We start from the raw sequence: 9,099 nt of genomic DNA, 5'->3' as shown, positions 1-9,099 counted from the left end.
TTAAATAAATAAATAAATAATAATTCATTGAAAATAATATTTTCTCTCAAAACCCTCACTATTCACTCCATTGGAAAGGTTCCCCTTTTAAAACATTTTTGCAAAACCCATTATTCGTATGCCCCAAAATTAAGGAATCGTTAATTTAATAAATAATAATTAAATGATCCAAATATAAATAAAATGTAATAAAATATAATAAATAATTTTAGAACACTTTAGGGTTTGAAATTTCTATCTGAAAATTTATACTTGACGCACCACACCATATACCAATGATGCCCTCCGATACCCAGCGTCCAGAGCACCAACTGGCGGGGGGGGTTAAAAAGAGATACTTGCATACGGTCGCTTCGGCGTCCCGACAGCGCCGCTGCTGAAACCGTCATCCCAGCCATAGAGGGGGACGGCTGATATGCATTATATAAAACTTGCCTGCCCTCGGTCCAATGGCAACTCACGGGAGACATTATAACTTGCGCGCTTATCCACATATACAGTACAGAACACCAGTACTGTATGAGTGCGTTTAAAATAAATAACCAAATTTTATTATAAAAAGGTACATAATTTTTCCAAAATTCACCGTGGGAATTATATCATTTTTTGAACTCAACCTCCCACATTTTTCTTTAACATTTCCAGCATGAATACTTCGATAATATATATATTTTTTCTCATATCACAAAACCCATCGATACAATTATAAAATTTTCAAATCCATCAACTTTCATTTCCATCAACTTAAATATATAATTTTCCAGTGGCATAAATATTTTTGAAACATAATTCTTTAAAACAATAATTTTTCTCCAATCCTCAAAATCCATTTAAATAAACAAATCCTTAAAACCACATAAATTTCATGTATAATTAATTCATATAATTGTGCATAATAATTGAATAATAACCATAGCAATAATTAAAATAAATCAAACCACAATTTCTTTAAATTCCCAAATATATTCTTTTGGCACCAAAACATATATTAAAAACATTATAATTTGCAATACAATTTATATGGAAATTCTCTTAATATCAAATACATAAAACATATTTATCAAATATTTAATTATGAAATATTTCAACTGTCAGGACCAGTCCAGAATTCCTTCCCCGGAACCCTAGACAAGCCCTGATCCCAGGGAAACCCTACCGGACCCTCCAAAGGAAAATCCGGCAGAGCCTCCCCTAAGGGATGGACTACCAAAAAAAAAAAAAAAAAAATTACCTGCACTGAAAACACACTTCTAAAAACATCCCCTTATTCCTTCCACAAACTACAAATTGTTCCACAAATTCCAGCACTTCTCAAAAACAACAACAGTCCAGTGCATAAATAAAACATAAGTATCCCAATAGTATACAGAGCTTTAAGAAGTGCTAATCAACAGAAATACAACAAGGATGAAAGAAATAATACATTGAAATGAAAGAGTACAGAAGTATTTCTCGAAACACAACAGTAGCGGAAAACTTGGTTCGCTCCGGAAGAACGTCTACCACCCCTTGCACCTAAGGGAACGGAATTTAAGAGTGTGAGATGCTAATCATCTCAGTGAGTGACCCTAACTACTAAACACTTTTAATGATAATAAAATAATAATAATAACAATTAAGGGAAATGAATAAATACCAACAATTAATAAATAAATAATAACAACTGTTGGAAAATAATAATTTCCCTCAAAACTCTCACCAATCGCTCCGTTTGAAATGTTCCCTTTTTAAAACCTTTTCGCAAAACCCAATGTACATACCTCCCGAAAACCAAGGGATTAAACCATTTGATAAACCATAATTAAATAAATACATACCCCAATATATAATTAAAATGTAATAATTATAGTCAATAATTTTTGAACACCTTTGGGGTTTAAAACATTATTTGCAATTTACACCGACGCACCACACCATATACCGGTGATGCCCTCCGATACCTAGCGTCCCGAGCATCGACTGGCGGGGGGGTTAAAGAGAGAAACCTGCAACCGGCACTTCGGCGTCCCGACAGTACCGCTGCTAAAACCATCAACCCGGCCAAGGAGGGGGGCGGCTGTGCACAACAAACTTGCCTGCCCACGGTCCAATGGGAACTCACAGGTGAAGTAATAACCGCGCGCTACCACGTGTCCATACACCATACACCAAAACACCAATACTGTATGAGTGCGTCTAAAAATAAACATTAATAACCAACCGTACCGTTTTCCAAAATTACCGTGGGAAATACATTAAATTCTCACACTTACCATCCCACGTATTTTTATTTAACCAAACCGGTATGAAACATCGATAACACATAAATCACAATTTTCTCGAAGTACGAGATGCAACCATAAAAATACCGCGGGCATAATTTATAAAATTTAAACCAATATTTTCATAAAATATTTAACCCAATTATGCCCGGAAAATCAAATTTAAAACCACGTACAAATACTACCAAAATTCACTTTGCTCATGCATAATAAATTAAACCACAATAAAACCACAGATAAACCACACCACATGAGCATAAATTTAAATATCAATTTAAATACCAAATAAACATAATTAATTGCCCAAAATAATTTTTGAAGGTGGGTCACTCACCTTATGCACGTATCTCAATCGACTCCGCTACTCGCACGTGCACCTAAACATCCACAGTACACCAAACCACAAATATTAATATTTTATTCGGGTAATTCCCAAATGGGTACCCGGGGAGCGAACACCAAACGATATCTAAAATTTACGAATTATATACCGTATCAAAGCTCGAGTGATGCTGATCACTGATTCGGTCTTAATTTCCGATGATCGTACCCGACGGGGTCCGAATTTCGCCGGGAAGCTTTTCGGGTTTCGGCTCCGCAATTCTCCCAAACCGTCGCAAATTGGCGAAAATGGATGCCGGATTCGGGTTCAGGAGGTCGAACACAGTGGACTGGAGCCGGCCGGAAGAGAGCAATCCAACGGGACCGGCGGTGAGCAAAATGGAGGCCGGACGGTGGAGAAATCATGGTTTGAAGATTTCCGGCCCCTCGCCGGAAAACGCTCCGATCCCGGAGCGTCGGTGGTCCGATGGCCGTGAAATTTGGTGGGTCGGCCGGACTTGAGGAGAGGATGATGGGTGTCAGGCGCGTGTGGCCAGAAAATGGCCGAAAGTGGGGAGGGCAACCTTCGGACGTCCGATCCGGGCGCGTCCGGCGGCCGATCGCCGTGAAACTTGGAGGTTTTGCCGGAAATGGGGAGGGTAACTTTGCTGGCCGGCGCATGTATAGTAACTTGGCCGGAAAGTTTGAAAAATTCCGGCGGCCGGCGGACTCTCTCTCTCTTTCTCTCTCCTCTCTCTCTTTCTCTCTCTTCCCCGAGAATTTTATCAAATAAAAACCCCTGTGTGACACTGTTCATTCCACGTGGACCAATTAGAAGCTGACACATGGTGTTTCACTGTTCATCGACTCAAAAACATTAAAATATTACGGTATCCGGTAAACTTCAAACGTCCATAACTTTTTAACCGGATGTCCGTTTTAAGCGTGCCACTAGTCTGTGAACTCATATCGACGAGCACTTCACAACCATGCATGAGTCAAAGCTCATTTCCCCATAAATAAAAAGTCAACTCCGGCATCCCTTGGACAGTTTGGACCGCAACTTGTTTTGCTCATAACTTTCAAACCGTAACTCCGTTTTCAACGTGCTACCAGTCTACGAACTCAGGTCATTGTGCACTTCGCCACGGTACCCTAGTCAACTCAAAATTCCAACTGGAGAAAAAAGTCAACTTTTGACCAGCTCGGTCAACGGTCAACCTCGGTCAATGTGCATGGATTCCGATGCGATTTGGGACGGGGTGTTACATCAACAATGAAATTTGATAAAATTTACCAAAATCTCAAATTCCTTAAAACCAAAATATTTTATAATGCCCCAAATATTTAATTCCATTCAATTTTGGCACCAAAATTCCAAATATAAACTTACTAAATATTCAACACATCAAACATATTTTTCAAACAACCAATTTACACAAAATATATATATTTTAACATCCCAAAATAATTTTGAATGTGGGTCACTCACCTGGAGCATGCAATTAATCCAAGATCCTCCATGGGATCAATTTCATTACGCACACGTGCTCCTAGAACAACAATTCACACACAGTTAAATAAATTAATATTTTATTCGGGTAAATAATACCCGGTACCCGGAGGGTTAAACACAAACGTTAACCAAAATTGACAAGTAATATACCGAATCGAAGCTTGAGTGATGAGGATTACGAATTCGGTCTTACTTCCCGGAGATCGGACCCGAGGTGGCCGAAATCTCGTCGGAAAGCTTTCGGGATTTCAACTCTTCGATTCTTTCAAACCATCATGAATTGGAGGAAAAGGACCCCGGATCTGAGTTCAGGGGGTTGGAATTAGTGGGGAGGGACCGATGGTGCAATTGGGTACTTACCGGAACTGGATTTTCCGGCGAGCTGCCGAATCCCACTGGAAACCATCGCCTCCGACGGTGCGTCCGGTGGCCAATGGCTGAGATTTTTTAGGGGTTTTGTAGGTTGAAGGGAGAGGGTTTCAACGGGACCGGTGGTGACAAGAATGGAGGCCGGAATGAGGAGATCCCGGCGGTTGAAGAAATCGGCGCCGCCGCCAGAAAAAGCCCCGATCTGGGCGTGTCGCCGGTCGGTTGGCCGTGAAATTTTGGGGGTTGCCTAGGAATGGAGAGGCGCTCTTGCCTGGCCAGCTCGTGTGGCAAGATTCGGCCGGAAAAGTTTGCAACTCCGGTGGCCGGTGGTTCTCTCTCTCTTTCTCTCTCCTCCCTCTCTTTCCACACCGGTTTAAGGCCACCGTGGGTGGCACTGTTCACCCACGTGGACCTCTCAGGTGTCGACACGTGGTGTCACTGTTCACTTAAGCCAGATATATTAAAATATTACGGTATTCGAAAAACTTCACATGTCCATAACGTTTTAACCAGATGTCCAATTTAAGCGTGCCACTAGTCTCTGAACTCGTATCGACGAGTACTTTACAACCATATGAAAGTCAAAACAAAATATTACAACCATAAAATGTCAACTCCTGGCACCTTTTGGACAGTTTGAATCTCGACTTGTTTTGCCCATAACTTTCAAACCGTAGCCCCGTTTTTGACGTGCTACTAGTCTACGAACTCGGGGCATCATGTACTTCGTTATGGTACCACGGTCAACTAGAAATTTCAACCGGAACAAAAAGTCAACTTTTAACCCACTCGGTCAACGGTCAACGTGCAAGAATTCCGATGTGGTTTGGGACGGGGTGTTACAATATGTTTGTTTATGGATTCATTTTTCTTTTTTTTTTCTGCTTATATTGACACATGCTAATGTCAAACCAGGTTGATGACGTGGTGATTCCATAGTTGTTTCCATTGAGAACTTCATTGAAGCAGTGAAATCGGATATGGATGATGACAGAGTAGAATATATAAACACATATGTGTATGTATATATATATATATATATGTGAAGGTGAAAAGGTCCAAGTCCACTCTCAATCCTTGGCTATCCTTCATAGATTTATAATGTGTCTATCTATAGTTATTATCTTTAATTCACTTGTGCACTAATAGTTTTCAAATTTATAGGGAATTCAAAATTTTCCGGTCTTGTATTTTTGGAAGCTATTGAAGAATAGAGCATATATAGGAGAGCTCAAAGTTTGAGCCTAAAACAGTGGGAAATGGACTGGAAATTTAAGTGTAACAGTGATAAGATGAAGTTAATGTGAGCTCAAGCTTTCATTGTTTTCGTCTCTTCCAAATTTTATTTCACTTATTACTACTCTTTTTTTTTTTTTGAAAGGTGATCTTTGATTAATGCAAATTTTAAATGACTTTATCTTCATGGTTTTTCCAAATTTCATTGATATTCTAAAGTGATTACCAAGTGTAAGTTTCAGGGTGCATAGGTAGCTTTGCTCAAATTTAATTATTACTGTCCTCTGTGAATCTATGTTGGGATTTTTTTTATGGTTATGACTGATTACATATATATCTTATATATGTAGGGATTGTTTTGGTTTATGTCAAGCCCACAACCTATAATGGCCACTAGGTAGATGATAAAAATTAATCTTGTCTCAAGAAAGCCCCATATTCTTCTTGCTGCTTGTGGAACAACAATAATAGGAGATAGAGTGCTTCACATCGAGCTCTGTCGATGGGCTGATATCATGGTTAGCATGCTCTTATCAGCAAATACGCTAGGCAAGCTAAAATTTTGTATTCCAGAAAACTTTGTTACTTTTACAATAAAACTTATTTCGAGTTTGAATATACTTTGGTTTGGACTTCTTTCGGCTTGCAACATGATGATGCAAGTTGCACTTTTCACCTGAGAATGCAAGTTAAATCTTTTTACTTTATAAACCTTTACTTTACCTTGAAGATTTTGAGAGAACCAAATGAAACAGCAGGAATTTATTCTCTGCCAAGCTAAACCATCAAATCGTGTATAAAAACACCGCCAATAATATTTAGCTGTGCAATTTTCCTTTTAAATGGTTTTACTACACAAATCCATTTGCAAAAGAATATAGAGAGAGAAGAGAATTTGATAGGTCACCTTGACCAAGAGCGTTGTATAAGATCTCTTCTAGGATTGAATTTGATAGGTCACCTTGACCAAGTTGTTAAGGCCATCTTTTCTTGCCTAAATTAATTTAGCTGATAAAATAAATGTGTGGATCGGAAAATTTTACTGAAACTCTATAGTTTGTCTTAGAGAGTTGGGCACATTTTAGATATGGAGAGCTATTTATACAAGTCATGTGACAGCCCAGTCCATCCGCATGAGATATTGTCCATTTTGGCACTGAGGAATCCTCTTACAACCCAGCCCTCACGGGTTTAAAACGTGTCTCAAGGGAAAGGTATCCCCAGCCCCTTATAAGGCATGCTTTGTTCTCCTTTTCAACTAATGTGGGACTTCACAATCTACTCCCTTTGGGGCCCAGCGTCCTCGCTAGCATATTGATCCGGGTACTGGCTCTGATATCAACTATGCTTCATTCCCCTTTCCAACCGATGTGGGACTTCACAATTCACTCTCTTTGGGGCCCAGCATCCTCGCTAGCATACCGATCCGGGTACTTGCTCTGATATCAACTGTAACAACCCAGTCCACCCGCATGAGATATTGTCCGCTTTGGCATTAAGGAATCCTCTTACAACCCAGCTCTCACGGGTTTAAAACGCATTTCAAGGGAAAGGTATCCACAACCCCTTATAAGGCATGCTTCGTTCCTCTTTCCAACCGATGTGGGACTTCATAATCCACCCCCCTTGGGGTCCAGCGTCCTCGCTAGCACACCGATCTAGGTACTGACTCTGATACCGACTATAACATCCCAGTCCACCCGCATGAGATATTGTTCGCTTTGGACCCCGTCTGTAAGGGTTTAAAATGCTTCTTAATGGTTAGGGGTGGGACCCCTAACCATTAGAAAGCGTTCCCATGAGAAAAGTAAAACCGTGAGGGGTAGGATTGGGCTCACCACCTATCTTCCAAAGCGGACAATATCCTAATTGGGTCTGGGAGGCTAGGGCCAGTGGGACTGGCAGGTGAGGGGTGGGACCCCTAACTATTAAGATGGGTTTTAAACCCGTGCAGGCAGAGCCCAAAGCGGACAATATATCATGCAGGTGGATTGTGCTGTTATAAGTCCAAGTCATTGTGTATACTTTATTTCATTCCCACACACCAGTAAATATGTTTGTTTCCTGTGCATGGTTATTAAATGCGTTATGCAAGTTCATAAGGAGGACTTCCTGTAGCTGTCATGGGCTTCCCCACTTCCTTCACCGAGCTGTTTTCTTCATTTTCTTATATGCGGTGATGTTTTACAATATCTACTTGACAGAATGTCCAATGATCTTATTGTAGATTGCTAGGGGACTTTTGTGACAATTTATCGACCTGCATTGTCTGAGCATTGGATTACAGCAAGCCATTCATTGTTGCACCCATAAGGTGGCTAAAATGTTCAGCAAATAGTATGATAAAGAGCTGTATGATTTTGTAGACTGATTCCATAGTTTGACTTTGACTTTGTGGTCCCTTTGACCATTCTAATCCAATTAGCACTGCTGTAAGAGCTTTCTGCGATTAAATGTAACTTGGTTTACTTGACCTACCATTTGTCTGATGGATCAATGAACAAAGTGTAGAAAGTACGTATCCTGGTTGACTTATGAATTGCACATGGTGCTATAATTGCTATGAGGAAATTTGTCAGGACCCGTCCAGAATTCCTTCCCCGGAACCCTAGACAGCCCTGATCCCAGGGAAACCCTACCGAACCCTCCAACGGAAAATCCGGCAGAGCCTCCCCTAAGGGATTTACTTACCACAAATTACCTGCACTGAAAACACACTTCAAAAAAAAACATCCCCTTATTCCTCCCGCAAACTACAAATTGATTCCACAAATTGCAGCACTTCAAAAATAAAACAACAGCAGCAACCCAGTGCATAATTAATAACCACACGTCCAATACAGTATACAGAGCATTATACAGATACATGGGGAATTTAAAAAAAATAACAGATAAAGAAATAATACAAGATGGAGAGGAAAAAGGGAAGAAAAACTTCTTGAACCTTCGGCAACGAACTGAGACGTTGGGCTCGCCCCGGACAATCAACGTCTCCAACCTGGACCTAGGGGAACGGATTTTAAGAGTGTGAGATGCTAATCATCTCAGTGAGTGACCCTATCTACTATACAATATAATACCACGGTAATACAGTAGATAGATAATAATTAATTGGAAAATAATAATTTCTCTCAAAACCCTTACAATTCTCTCAGTTGGAAAAGTTCCCCTTTTAAAACATTTTCACAAAACCCTTGTACGTACTTCCCAAAAACCAAGGAACCAAACAAATTAATAAACAACAAATAAACAAATAAATACCCCAAATATAAATAAACTGCAATAAATTATAATAAATAATTTTAGAACACCTTTGGGATTTAAAACATTATTTGCAATTTACACCAACGCACCACACCATATACCGGTGATGCCCTCCGATACCCAGCGTCCCGA

The sequence above is a fragment of the Ziziphus jujuba genome, chromosome 2 (genome assembly GCF_031755915.1).
Source record: "Ziziphus jujuba cultivar Dongzao chromosome 2, ASM3175591v1".
NCBI classification, from domain to species: Eukaryota; Viridiplantae; Streptophyta; class Magnoliopsida; order Rosales; family Rhamnaceae; genus Ziziphus; species Ziziphus jujuba.
This window is presented reverse-complemented; position numbering follows the sequence as displayed.